Source organism: Heliangelus exortis, chromosome 6 (assembly GCF_036169615.1).
Source record: "Heliangelus exortis chromosome 6, bHelExo1.hap1, whole genome shotgun sequence".
NCBI classification, from domain to species: domain Eukaryota; kingdom Metazoa; phylum Chordata; class Aves; order Apodiformes; family Trochilidae; genus Heliangelus; species Heliangelus exortis.
In genome coordinates, this window is record NC_092427.1 from 3,427,338 (window position 1) to 3,439,801 (window position 12,464).

General features: G+C 40.4%; 1 long non-coding RNA gene across 1 annotated transcript; it reads right to left on the reverse strand.

Annotated features, from left to right (window-relative positions):
• Window positions 1–234: 234 nt before the first annotated feature.
• Window positions 235–12,188, reverse strand: LOC139797254 (uncharacterized). Its single transcript, XR_011726373.1, has 3 exons — window positions 12,054–12,188; window positions 6,154–6,310; window positions 235–1,040 (listed from the first exon to the last, which is right to left on the reverse strand). It is a non-coding gene; the product is annotated as an uncharacterized lncRNA (long non-coding RNA).
• Window positions 12,189–12,464: the final 276 nt, after the last annotated feature.

A 12,464-nucleotide genomic window follows, 5' to 3' on the forward strand; every position in this document is an offset into this window, starting at 1 on the left:
AAAAAGCAATGAGCTGAAATTGATGAAAACTCAGATGCGGATGCACAAAACCAAATCCCCACTTCCTATCTCAAAGCTACCCGAAGTGTAAAACTTCCCAGAATTGTCTCATTTACCAAAAGGCTCAAGAAAAGTCAAGTTTACCTCTTGTGAGGATTTGCTGCAAGGCAGGACACAGACAGGCAGGGTGCAACCACCTCCCCTGGCTGGGGCTAAGGCAACCCCAAGCTAAAAATAACAGACATCATAAGAAAGCTGGGACTTCTTGTTGTCTTTTTATTGCCTTGCAGCGAGGACAACCAGCCACGTTGGACTTCAAGGGGAACAGCTCCAGGGGTGAAGGGGAGCATGTGAACCCCAGGCCCCCCCCGTGTGCTGTAGACCAGACCTCCAGATGTTGGAAGGAGAGCAGCTCCTGCTCAGTGAGGGAGGGAAGAGGCGACGAGGGTGGTGATCCCGTCATGAGGAACTGCTCTGGGGAGCTGGCAGGAGATGAGAGCTGAGCAAAGAGCTGCAGCCACTTCCTCTGGAGCAACAGGGAAGGGGAGCAAAGAGAGGCTGCACACTAAATCACAGCTTCAAGGCTTCTGCAGGTGAGGCACAGATGAGCAGGGCTCTGCGCGCTGGGACGGAGCAAGAGATGGTCAGGTCTCCCCCATCGCCATCACTCTGCACCTCCAGTTGGATGACAGCCTTCTCCTTTCCCTGGCTGGGGGTGATCTATTGCCTTCCTCTTGGGTTTCATTTGAGACAGAAGGAAAGCTCTGGGACATCACCCAGAAATGAATTAATTCATTTATTCTGCTTCTCCAAAGAAGGATTGCTTCCGGGATCAGCTGTCCTCCTCGCAGGCACGTTAGCTCTTCTGGCAAGAGTGTCTCAGCCCCATTGGGTTTGAGTGACAAAAGTTAATTTTTGTTGATGTGCAGCCTTCTGTGATGCTAGGTAGGAGGTCCCACAATGCAAATCAAATGGCTCCTCCAAAAATATCCCAGGGATTGATAATGAGGCAGCGATGCGGGTTTTTGACACTTTTGATCCTGCCACGAGAAAAATGCTAAATTTAGAGATGGGAATTAAAAAAAACTCATGCCACGTTGCTTTAAAAGTGATCAGTGAGAGATATACATAGTTTAACAGAGACTAATAGTATTCAAGGAAGATTTTTTTTTTTTTTTCTTTTACCCAAAACAAAGCTATAAACAAGGAGGATTTAAAAAAAGAAAAGGGGGGGAAAATTAACTTGAAATTGATCTAGGTAAAGAAGTATGTCAAATATAGTCTTAAAGTTTAATTTTACTTTTAATGGAGAGGTCATACACTGCAATTTGATTTCACTACTGTATATTGCTATATACATATGGATACATGTCACCTATTAAGTTAGGTGTATAAGGGATTTATCTGGAAGCTCTTGAACAAGGAAGATGACTGACACTTACAAGGAAAGCCTTTATTATATGTCTGTATTTTGTTTCATTAATCATGTATGTTCATTAACCAATCATGGTAATTTATTATGCACTGTTTCAAGACATCTTGTGTTACAACGGTGTCATTTTCACTTTGATCATCTAAAGATCTCACAAGGTGACATCTGCAACCAAAGGACCTGGCTTGTCTCTCCGTGCTGCAGGAACATGTACTAGAAACTCAGAAGTGTTAAAAAAAAAAAAAAAAAAAAAAAAAAAAAAAGAGCCTGCACTGCAACAGTTTGCAAGATACAAGAATTAATTATGTAGCTCAAAGATAAACCCACAAATGAGGTAGAAATATTCAGGTGAAGTGATCTGCACATGATTTTAATAGTGGATAAGCACCAAAAGGAGATGCTTTTCATTTTGTCATGTAATATTAGATCACTGAGTGTTTTGCTCAGTTGTATCATGCTTGTCTGTACAACAGTCTGAAAAATATTCTCTTCACAAAACAAGCTAAAAACCTTCCTCAGAGCCTTGGCTTTCATCACTACCTGCCATTGCATTTATAAAGTAAGAAAGTAAACACATGTTTAACAAAGGATAGGTAAGGGTACCATTACCATACTGCTGTGCTTCCTTTCTGCTAAATCAAATGGTCACTGCAAGAAATGTCGTGAACCTCGGTATTAGATCCATCCCCATTTTATGGCCCCAAGGTTTACAACTTCTCCCCTTTTTCATTTCTGCCTTCTGCTACACCTTTCATAAACCTACTGATTAATATCAAGCAGTGAGCAACTCTGACAAGCAGGATTACTAATCCAACAGAACTGTTTATAGTGGGAATGAAAGAAGTGCTCCGTTTCCAGCCACTGCACTTAATAATAAATTCCTGTTGTACTTAAATGTTGAAGGGATTACATAACTGTCAGAGTTCTTTTAAATGTTAAGGGTAGTCATCAGATTAAAGACATACTACACGGAAGCAAAAGCAAATGTCAGTTTTCTTATTATTACCATATTTGCATGGAGTTTTAAAATATAAGGCTGGACTGCCAAACATGTCAAGTTGGTGCTCAGCATGGCCAAGAGGAAAAAGAGCTGCAAACCCACCCTGTGCCCTAAAAGGGGCAGAAAAAGGAGCTCCACGTGGTGTAGCATAGCCACAGGGCTGGTCTTGTACCAGCTGAAACAGGACCAGCAGGACAATTGGGCCAGAAAGAGGAAGAGGAATACCAAGCATTCCTCCTCCATCTCCTCTCTCTCTTCCGCTGTGCATATTTCTGGCAAGAAAGCTGTGAGATTGGCTCAGTACCAGCCCAGGACAAGTCTGAAGAAGCCACTTAAGACATGCCTGGGACAACTGTGACCCTCTTAGGTGTCCTAAGATAGTGAGAATCAGGAATCTTGTGAAAAAACAAACAAACAAACAAAAAAATCCCCACAAAATAATAAAGTATATTAAAAAGATCAAATGTGCAAATGTTTATAGATAAGATCTTTTGATACTTTACTTTTCCTCTGACCAATGCTACTGGCTTTGAAATTCCATATTAAACACCCTGAAGACAATTAATGCCTTATTAACAAGCAACACTGTCAACTGTCAAACATTTCCAGAGAAAAATCTGATAAATTAAAAAAAAAAAAATAATAATAAACCCAAACAACAAACAAATCCCTCCCCCCCCAAACCAACAAAGACCTAGATCTCAAATTACATTCTATATTTACAGGATTGCAATCATTTGTAGGATGAAAACCTGAGCCCCGGCGCCTCCCCACACCACGGTTATTGGCAAAGGAACAATTCCTTGACTCCCTTCCAGGGCTCTTTTTAAAGGCCCAGGGTTATTCGTGCAGAACCACACCCTGCATCCAGCAAGACAAGAGGAATGCTTGCCCCTGGAAGTTATGTGCACGCACTGAAACTCTTGTTCCCAAGTTAGAAATGGGACCCCATTATTAGCATTCCTGATATTCATAGCGCTGCTCACGTTCCACAGCACCCAGTGGTGCTCAGCCAGCAGCCCCAGTTGAAAAAGGTGCCTAACCCTGACTTTTAGATTATCATTAAACCAGTTCTTTTCAAAACTGCCCACCTGCAGAGCCCTGCTCCACTGTTTGCTTCGGGATTTAGGGCTCCAGCCACAGTCTTACCCCAAAAATTAATGCCAGCTGGGGCTAACATCCTGAAGGAGCATCCTACAGCTGCACCCTGGTCCTCCAAGCCTCACTGAATGGTGTTTCTTGGAAGTCACCCACTTACACACTGCTCCAGTTGCCAGCTTTAGATTATATTAAATAAAATAATGAAAAGGCAATATAGAAGCAATATTATTAAGCCACTGCATGTTATAGTTGCAACACACTTGACACCTAAAACCAAAGTATTGTTTGGTAACCTGCTTAGTGCTGGGTGGAAAGCAGTCTCCCATGGCTCGAGAATCCCTGAGATGTTGAACATTTTCCTCTACAAACTCAAAAATTCAAAACATTTGCCAATAATATACATGTAAGAATAGAGATGTCTCGAGATAGGGTCTAGAGAAGGTCAAATTGCTTTGAAACGTTGTCTCTTTTTTTAGTGTAGTTATCACTATGGCAGTGATAAATATTTTGTGAAAAGTATAAATAAAGCAGCCTGGATGCTGCATACTCAGAACGGGTGTCACTAGAGATTTTTTTTTTTATTTTTTTTTCCCCCAAGTGAAATTTCTAGGAAGGATTTTGGCAAATACATTAGTGTGGAAAGCACCATGGGAAGCTCATTGACCTTAATCCATTTGATGACCTACGATGGGCTCCCTGTCACCACAGCTATCACATCTGGCCCCCTCTTCATGTCAGTCCCTTCCTGGGAATTTTGAGGAGAGAGGAGAATTGCTCACACTCTTATTTCCCACCGTTCTTTAACTAACTACTAAAACAAATTGCTTTTTTCCATTTTTTTTTTAGTTAGTCACCCTTTTATTTAATCTTTGGTTTGCCGTTTGTCCATCAAACAAAAAGGAGACCTTGTGGCTTAGCAGCTGGTCACCTTAGATGGTCTCCTGAAGGTTGGGAAGGTTGGAAGAGGGAACCCCATGCTCCTTCCCTGCATCCTGAGGTCTCCCCAGCCCATTGACATCAGCAGCCTAATGCCTGATGACAGGGCAATGGAATCTGCCTGTTCCAGCTGCATTTCCAACACTATCAAAGCCCCTTTCCCTTGTAACTGAGCTGTTCTAATTATGCACATTTCCCTTTGCTGTATTCCTCAAGGTCTTGTCTCACCAAATGATGTAACTCTTGATTACATCTCTTGTATTCAGCTTGTACAACGAGGCTGAAATACTCCTGAACACCTTGATGACAAGTTACATGGTTTTGCCTGGCAAAACAATAACCACACTTAAAGCTCTTTTAACATCCCGGGCTCTTTGCTGAAAGCATCTGCCTATACTGTCAATTCATCCCCTGCCTCCTGGGTGTCTGACTTCAGCAGAAGGATGCAAGTCCTAGAAATGAAGACATGCCACTGGGGGTGGCACTTACAGGAGGAGAGCATCGTCTCCTGAGTGACAAGGGTGACAGAACTGCAAAGTGGATCTGGCACTCACGTTGAGAACAACGCAGCCTTCGTAGGGGAAGAGTATTGGTGTTTGGTTTTGGTTTTTGTTTTTTTTTTTTTTCCCACAGAATGACATGCAATAATTTATTCTAAGCCTTTTCCAAACTCTGTGTGGTTGGTTTTTTGTTGTGTTTTTTTTTTTCATTTGGGTTTTTGTTTCTTTTTTTTTTCTCCTCTGTGAAGCTGCTATCTTCTGCAGCTTTTCTCTGAATAAGTATTTGAGAGGAGATGCCACTGCTGAAATGAAGTACCTCCTTTGAAGGAAAACCACCCAGTCTGACCAAGTAAATAATTACCAGGCAAGGCTTTTCCCCCATGACTGTATTCTACAGAAGTGTATCACTGAGGAAAAAAGGTAGGTTTTTTTTCACACTGATGGGTCTAAGGTAAAAGTTTTTAAAGGGCTCAATTTTTAATCACTAGTTATAAGCACTCAAGCAAAATCAAAATATGCCTCTCAAAGTTCTAAGCAGGAAATGCTTTTTGCTCAATGACAGCCCTAGTCTGAGCATTTCAGCTTCCTAAAAGGTCAGAGCACCAAAGTCTTCCAGATCCCTCAGTGCTGTGCATCAGAGAAGCAGCAAAACTTTCATCCCAAGCCAGGCAAATTCCCCAGCACATTTACTGTCCTGTCTCCATCACCAGGTGTTTCAGCAGATGCAAAAGCAGGTGGAATAAAGGTGGTTGTGGGTAAGTTCTTGTCTTCTGAAGATCAAACATCTTCCAGCCACATAAGACAATGGGACAAGGCTCTGTACACTGCTGCCCTGCCTGGACCTTCTACTGAATCCAATGATTCCGGGGTCTGAAGTTATAGTGGAAAGTCTGAAACCTCTCTGGTCACCTATTAACATCCCTTTTTTTTCCCCTCACTTTTCCTATCCCCCCATCTAAGTCCTCTCCCTGTTGATTCTTAGCTGCATTGTTCAAAAAACATTGGTAAAAATAGCTATAAAGTAAAAAATAAAAATAAAAAATCACTACAGTCATCCAATACATTAAAAAAAAAATCAATAGACTAAAATGAATATATTTCACAAAGAATTGTGCTAGCATTAAAAAAAATTCCATTGCATGTAAATTCCAGAAATTCAAGTGAAGGCAATAAAAACCAGGTACCTTTTCCCTGGGAACTCTGCTCAGGCTCAAGCCTGTGCCCATGCATCCATGAGATGTGATCCTCTCATCTCTCTGCTGCTGTTGGTGACTGGTGCCAAAGAGATGGGATACTGCTCTTCAGACCATTTCTGGTTTCAGATTTTCTCCCTCCAGCAACCTGGTGGTCAGAGAGGAACCCTTAAGTGTGCACATTTGGAATAAAATTCTCACCAGCAAAACCAAGGGAGGGGAGCATCCTGATGGGTCCCTTCCAACCTGAGATCTTCTATGATTCAGAACTGGAGTCTGTTTAATTAGTCCTGAGTTTCCTAGCAAGCAAGCCCAAAATATAAGCACAGCCTTCCAAAAAATGAGCTGGGAATGTCAACTCAAGGTCACAATTTTATTAACTTGAAACTTGCTAAGGGTCTTCAAATGTCCTAATGGAAAAGGAAGAGTAATGGTGTTCCAGACTGAACTATCTAACAAGGCCTAAGTAAAATCCTTTAGAAGTAGGAAATCCATGTAAGGAATAACCAGGTCTCAGTTCACTGTCCAGTGGATGGAAAGGAGGGGAAGATCTCTGCAACTTTATTTAAAGTATGATGAGATCTCCAGTAATAAATGTGCCTGGATCTGAAAGAGGAGTTTATAAGAGAGCTAAGAATCCACCACAGAGATCTGGTGTAAATTTAGCACACAACTTCTCCAGGTGGTAATCCTCATGGCCAGAAGAACCATGTATAAGTACAGGAAATAAAGATTTTTTTAAAACACACAACAATATTAGCAACAAACATGTTTTGACAATCCACCTGTGGGATGCTGAACAGCTCTGGCCTAGCAGATACCTCCCATGCTCCCAAGGCACCACTGCAGAAGCAGTCACTGCTCCAAGCACAGGCTAATTTTAATAGATTTCTGTAATACAGCCATGATTTTAAAACATACTTTCATTTAAAAGTTCAGTTTTGTAAGCACATCAAAGCTTCGAAAATGTAGATTTGTGTCTTTTAATAGCGCATATTAATAATATTGATATAATTATCACTGTTCGTATTTAAGACTCCTGAATACAAATTTTTCAAAGATTACTTGAAATTCAGAATGGGGAGTAAAGCAATCCATAATTTAGTGGGCAGAAGTAGGAGTCAAGTTTTCTGGAGCTTAATTTTCCCAGTGTTTAAATATTGCAGAGAATCAATGCAGAGCTCTGAAATGAACTTTGGAAAAAAACCTGTTCATTCTCATTACTACACTTAATGGATACATAAACTCAATATTGCTAAAATTCCCATACTTTACAAAGATTTGGTGGCATTCAATAGAGTGCTTTGAGATCTCATGATGAAAGACTCAGCACAAGTACAAAGTAATACAGTAAAGATAGCACCATTAATTAGAATTATTTAAATTCAAACATGAAACCCTATAATCTAAGCAGGAGGGGCCAAGTTATTAATGGATGTTTAAAATATGGATAAATATTAAAAATATTAATTTGGGCAAGTGGACCTGGCAAATCTGCCTTTTTGTCTTGTGAAGTCTTTGGAGAAGTTCCCATAAAATAAGAACAATACTTTGCTGTGTCTCTATGCTTTGATTTGGTTTTTAAGATGGTCAGATAGCACTTAACTGCAAAGGCCAGGGAAAACAAATGGTTCCTGGAGTAACCAGTCAAGTTTTAAATTTCTGGCATTTTTAAAGACCAACAATCCTGCTTTCACAGGAGGAAGGCTGGGACATTGGGCAAGGAAATGCCAGTGAGGGCCACAATCCATGCACATAGAATCATGGAATGGTTTGGGTGGGAAGTGACCTTAAAGGCCATCTAGTTCCAACCCCCCTTTTAGGGTTCTAGGGACACCTCCCACTAGACCATGCCAGGTTTTTTCCTCATGTTCAGACTTTAATCCTTCTTGCTAATGTCCTCAAGAGAAAAAAAAAAAAACAAAACAACCAAACCACGAGGAGTCTCCAGACACAAGATACCAAAGCCCTACCTTGGCAGGAGATGAGCACCTTCCAGGACTGTGTTCCCTCTTTCCCACCCACCCTGCCATCTCCCTCCAGCCAACCCCACTCTGGTGGGCACAGAGCAAACCTGCACATGAAAAGCTCTGCTGAAATGCAGCAACACCACTGTCCCCAAGGAAGCCACAACCATGGCCACATCACCTACCTGCAGCCAGCCTGGGGACTGTGACTAACTTGAGCATACATTTGCATAAGTTACATAAAAATGAATGTATAAAGTTATATTTATCTGTACTTGTATCTTCTTTGATATGAGTGGATGTTGCTTGTCCACCCACAGTAAAAAGTTACGATATTTTAGGCTTATAAATACAGAAAGGAGGAGAGCAAATTACAACACATTTCTCCTAGGTTACACTTCAAATATTGTTCAGAGGAAGGGAGATGTGGACAGCAGCTAGGACTCCTAACACATCAAGTTGGCCACCAGCATGGCATCGTTTCCACTGCTCTTGGGTTCCCACAGATGGGGAAATTGGTCTGATGAGGTGTGACAAATAACTTCACTTCTTCACTTTCAGTTCCCACTGCATCCAGGGTTCTCCAAGCAATCCCCTGCCCCAAACTGGGCACAAATGGGAGCAATCAAGGTCTGAGTCAACTCCCCCTGGAAGCTGGTGGGAGTTTTCCCCTTGACTTCAAAGAGAGCTGAAGCCAGGTCCTCACTACAGAAGATGTTTGCTGAGATTTAGGAACATGATTTTCTGCTCATCTTTCTACTTCCTAACTTTTCCTGGACTGATGCCACGGGTGGCTGTTCTGTAGTTGATTTACAATAAACAGAAGAAAAACTCCGTAAACTTCTATTTTACTGCCACTGACACACACTTCAAATTCCTTCTGTATTCTCAATGACAAAAAGAAAAGTTACTACCAAAGATGTGGAGGAAATACAGTATCTGGCTTAATCCCTAATTGAAGAAGTGTAGATTGTTATGGAGACACAAATTATATTGCACATAATGAATTTCATCAGAATACAAATATAACAATATTGCTTTTTGCCTTTCAACTAGGGAATGTCATATTTTAAACTTGGGAATCATTTAGCTTTCAGATTTCTCAAAGTAGTTGCAAGGAGACTTGGAATTTCAAAGTAATTGCAAGGGTATGAGAAGCTCAGATCCAGCTTAATGACAAAAAGGAAGAAAAACTGAGAAATTTCAATTACCATAACCAGTGATAACTCGATTCTGCTTCTGGGTGAACAGTGTCAGATTAGTACAAGGAAACAAAACACTCATTGAGGAGGTACCAAGGAGGAAAGAAAAAAAAATAAATAACCAGGAAATCTCAAATTTAGGTTGCCACAACCCCTCTGAAACCTCCCAGCTCAAAGCGGGTGAAACTGGCTGGAGGTAACAAAATGACAGCCTGAACTCTGCTTACTGGGACTGCTTTTATTTATCATTAGATTTGCAGTTTTGCATTCAAATTTGCCCAGTGGGCACTTGCAGTTAATATATTTAGCTTCAGGAAGGAAATAAAAAAGAAAAATTCCTACTAAAATTACAATTCATCCCCACCTATACTGTGTAGATATAGAAATAAGTATATATACAAAAATATAATCTAAGTAATCTAGTAGGTAACTGTAGCAGGTAGAGATGTTTGCAGTTGTTATTCTGTATTTACAGAGCTGAGTGCATGGATCCAAGATTAACAAGTTTTCTTGAAATTTTTATTGTGTATCCAGTTGAAGAATGTCTTCTTTGGACAGCACAATATAAATTATCTAATGAAGACACATGATCTGTGTAATAAACCCACATATATAAACCATGTGCAGCAAACAGTTTTTCAGCCCAAATGTGTCATTGGAATTTTTTTTATTTTCAATTTAAGACAAAAAAGTCTACCACATGTGGACCAATAGTCTCCCAAATTTCCTTTTTCTTTTTTTTTTTTTTTTGTTTCTTTCAATTACAAGGACATTGTCATTACACAAGGCTGAAACCGAGTTCCACATGCTGGGAGACTTGAGATTTATTTTCAGATTTTAACCAAAAAAAGGATGACACGTTTGTCTTGAAAAGCTGATACGTAGCTATGATGTCATAAAGCTACATCTGGCAGCAGAGATAATTCTATATCCCCATTACATTTATTGCTGAATTAAAAATGAACACACTACAGAGTAATAATAATATAATCCCAACAGCACGGAGTCCCAAAGAGTGAAAGAATAAAAAGGAGGATAACAGAGAGAAGCAGAAAGTTTGTGTCTCCTCTGTGCACACCACTGGGGAAATCATTACCAAAAAAACCCCAAAAAACAAAAAAAACCAACCAACCAAACAAAAAACCCAGCATTCAGTTCTGGCATCCATACTCTAAAAAATATGGAAAAAAGGCTGGAATTGACTCAATATGAAAAACACTAGAATTTTTAGGAGCCCACCTTACAGATTTGACCACTTCCAGTTCCACTTAAAAGAGAGAAGGGGTTTGATGTGAGCTGAGTTCATTCAAGCGTGAAGAACAAAAAGCCAAAGGTTAGGAGTTAAGGTTACAGAAATTTAAATGAGAATTATTTTAAATGCTGAAAAAAAAAAATTAACATTAGAACAAGACATTAAAACTTATTCTTTCCTCAGGAGGAATACTACTCAAGCTGAGGCTTTAGGAACTTTTAAGCTGAAGCATAAATCAGAAATATCATGGTAGTATTACTGAACACAGCCATCTGGCCTATAGATCAAGAGGTCAGAGTAGCCCCTTCTGGCATTCAAATATAAGAGCAGCATTTTATTTAGGACTTCTATTATATCTGCATTCTGTTTGCCCTGAGAGTTCTCAGCCATGAAGAAACTCTGCAGCATGGAAGATCCTGAGCAAACAGAGACATTTCATGGGCTGTCCCCAAGAGTTTAGCCTAAAAAACTCAGCTTTATAACTCACAGTTCCACACAGGTGGGATCATTTTCCCAAATTCCATGAGAACCCAACACTGGCATTTATTATCATGGCATTTCTTTCATTTTGCCACCGCAGTTTTTGGGAGGTTGACTGCATTCCTTGTTAAGGAGCCTGTTGTGTTTTGCTCGTCCAAGACTCCAAAATTGCCATTTAAAATTCCCAAGTTTATGAACTTGAAACTCCTGGTGCCAGCTATTCTGTATGGCAAGCCAGAAGGCAGGAAGGGGGCTGTGAGTGATGGGAGCTCTACGTGTTCCTGGGAAATACACCCCATACTTCTCCCTTTCATCTGAACCTCTCTCACACAGCAAAGCTCATCACGTTGGCTCGACAGACTGTTTTCCCATTTTAAAATGAGGGCCTTCCCAAGTTACCCAGTGAAGGATTTATTCATCCTCATCTGAGGGCAGAGTCACCATCCCTGGAGGTATTTAAACATTAGGACCTGGTCCTTAGGGACATGATTTAGTGGTGAGCTTAGAGTGATGGTCAAAGGTTGGACTTGGATGCTCTTGAAGGTCTTTTCCACTCAAAGAAATTCCATGATTCTGTGATTTTGGCACACCCCAGCTAGTGGTTTCAAAGTCCAGTTTCTAAAGTCCCAGTTTCAAAGTCATCTGTGGAAAACAGCCACAGTTTCAAGGTCTCTCCCATTTGTTCAAGGTCTGGTGTTGATGTAGGTGCTTCTGGCCACCAGTGCCAAGAAATCTGGTGGGCAGTGCTGCAGCCGTGCAGTTCATGTCCCCACAAGTGTTGTAGCTCTGATCACCACAATAGTTACTAAACACTTGTGCTCCAGACTGGTGGGATTCAGCTTCAATTTTTAGCACACTATTTTCACTGCATCCTACACCCAGCCACAGCTTATCTATCATTTGATGCTGACAGATACATATTTTATATTTTGACAAGCAACCCACTTGACTGCTTTCCTGTGACATCATCTTATCTCTGAATGTACCAACCTGTTAATAACTTCATTTTCTGGTTGAATTTTTCCAAATTAAATTAAGCAGGCGAAACATGTTAAGCTCACCAAGTCCTCTTAACACTTCTGCTGAAGGGCATCTTCTGATAGCTTGATTTTCAAAGGGGCAGCATACAACCTGTTCAGAGAGGGATTTGGTCCAAAATATCAGGTTTCTGGAAAGTAGTAGATCTCTTCCTTAGCTAAGAAATACAAAAAAGGTCTAAATACTAAACTAGACAACAAAAATTAAATATTTATCATCTGTTAACTAATATTCTGAAGATGATATCATTATTTAATGGTACTTGAAGGAAACCCTTATGAGATAAAAAGGAGCAATACAATCTAACATAAACTAATTTTCAATTTTTCGTCTGTAGATAGAGAGATGGAAGTTAAATATAGT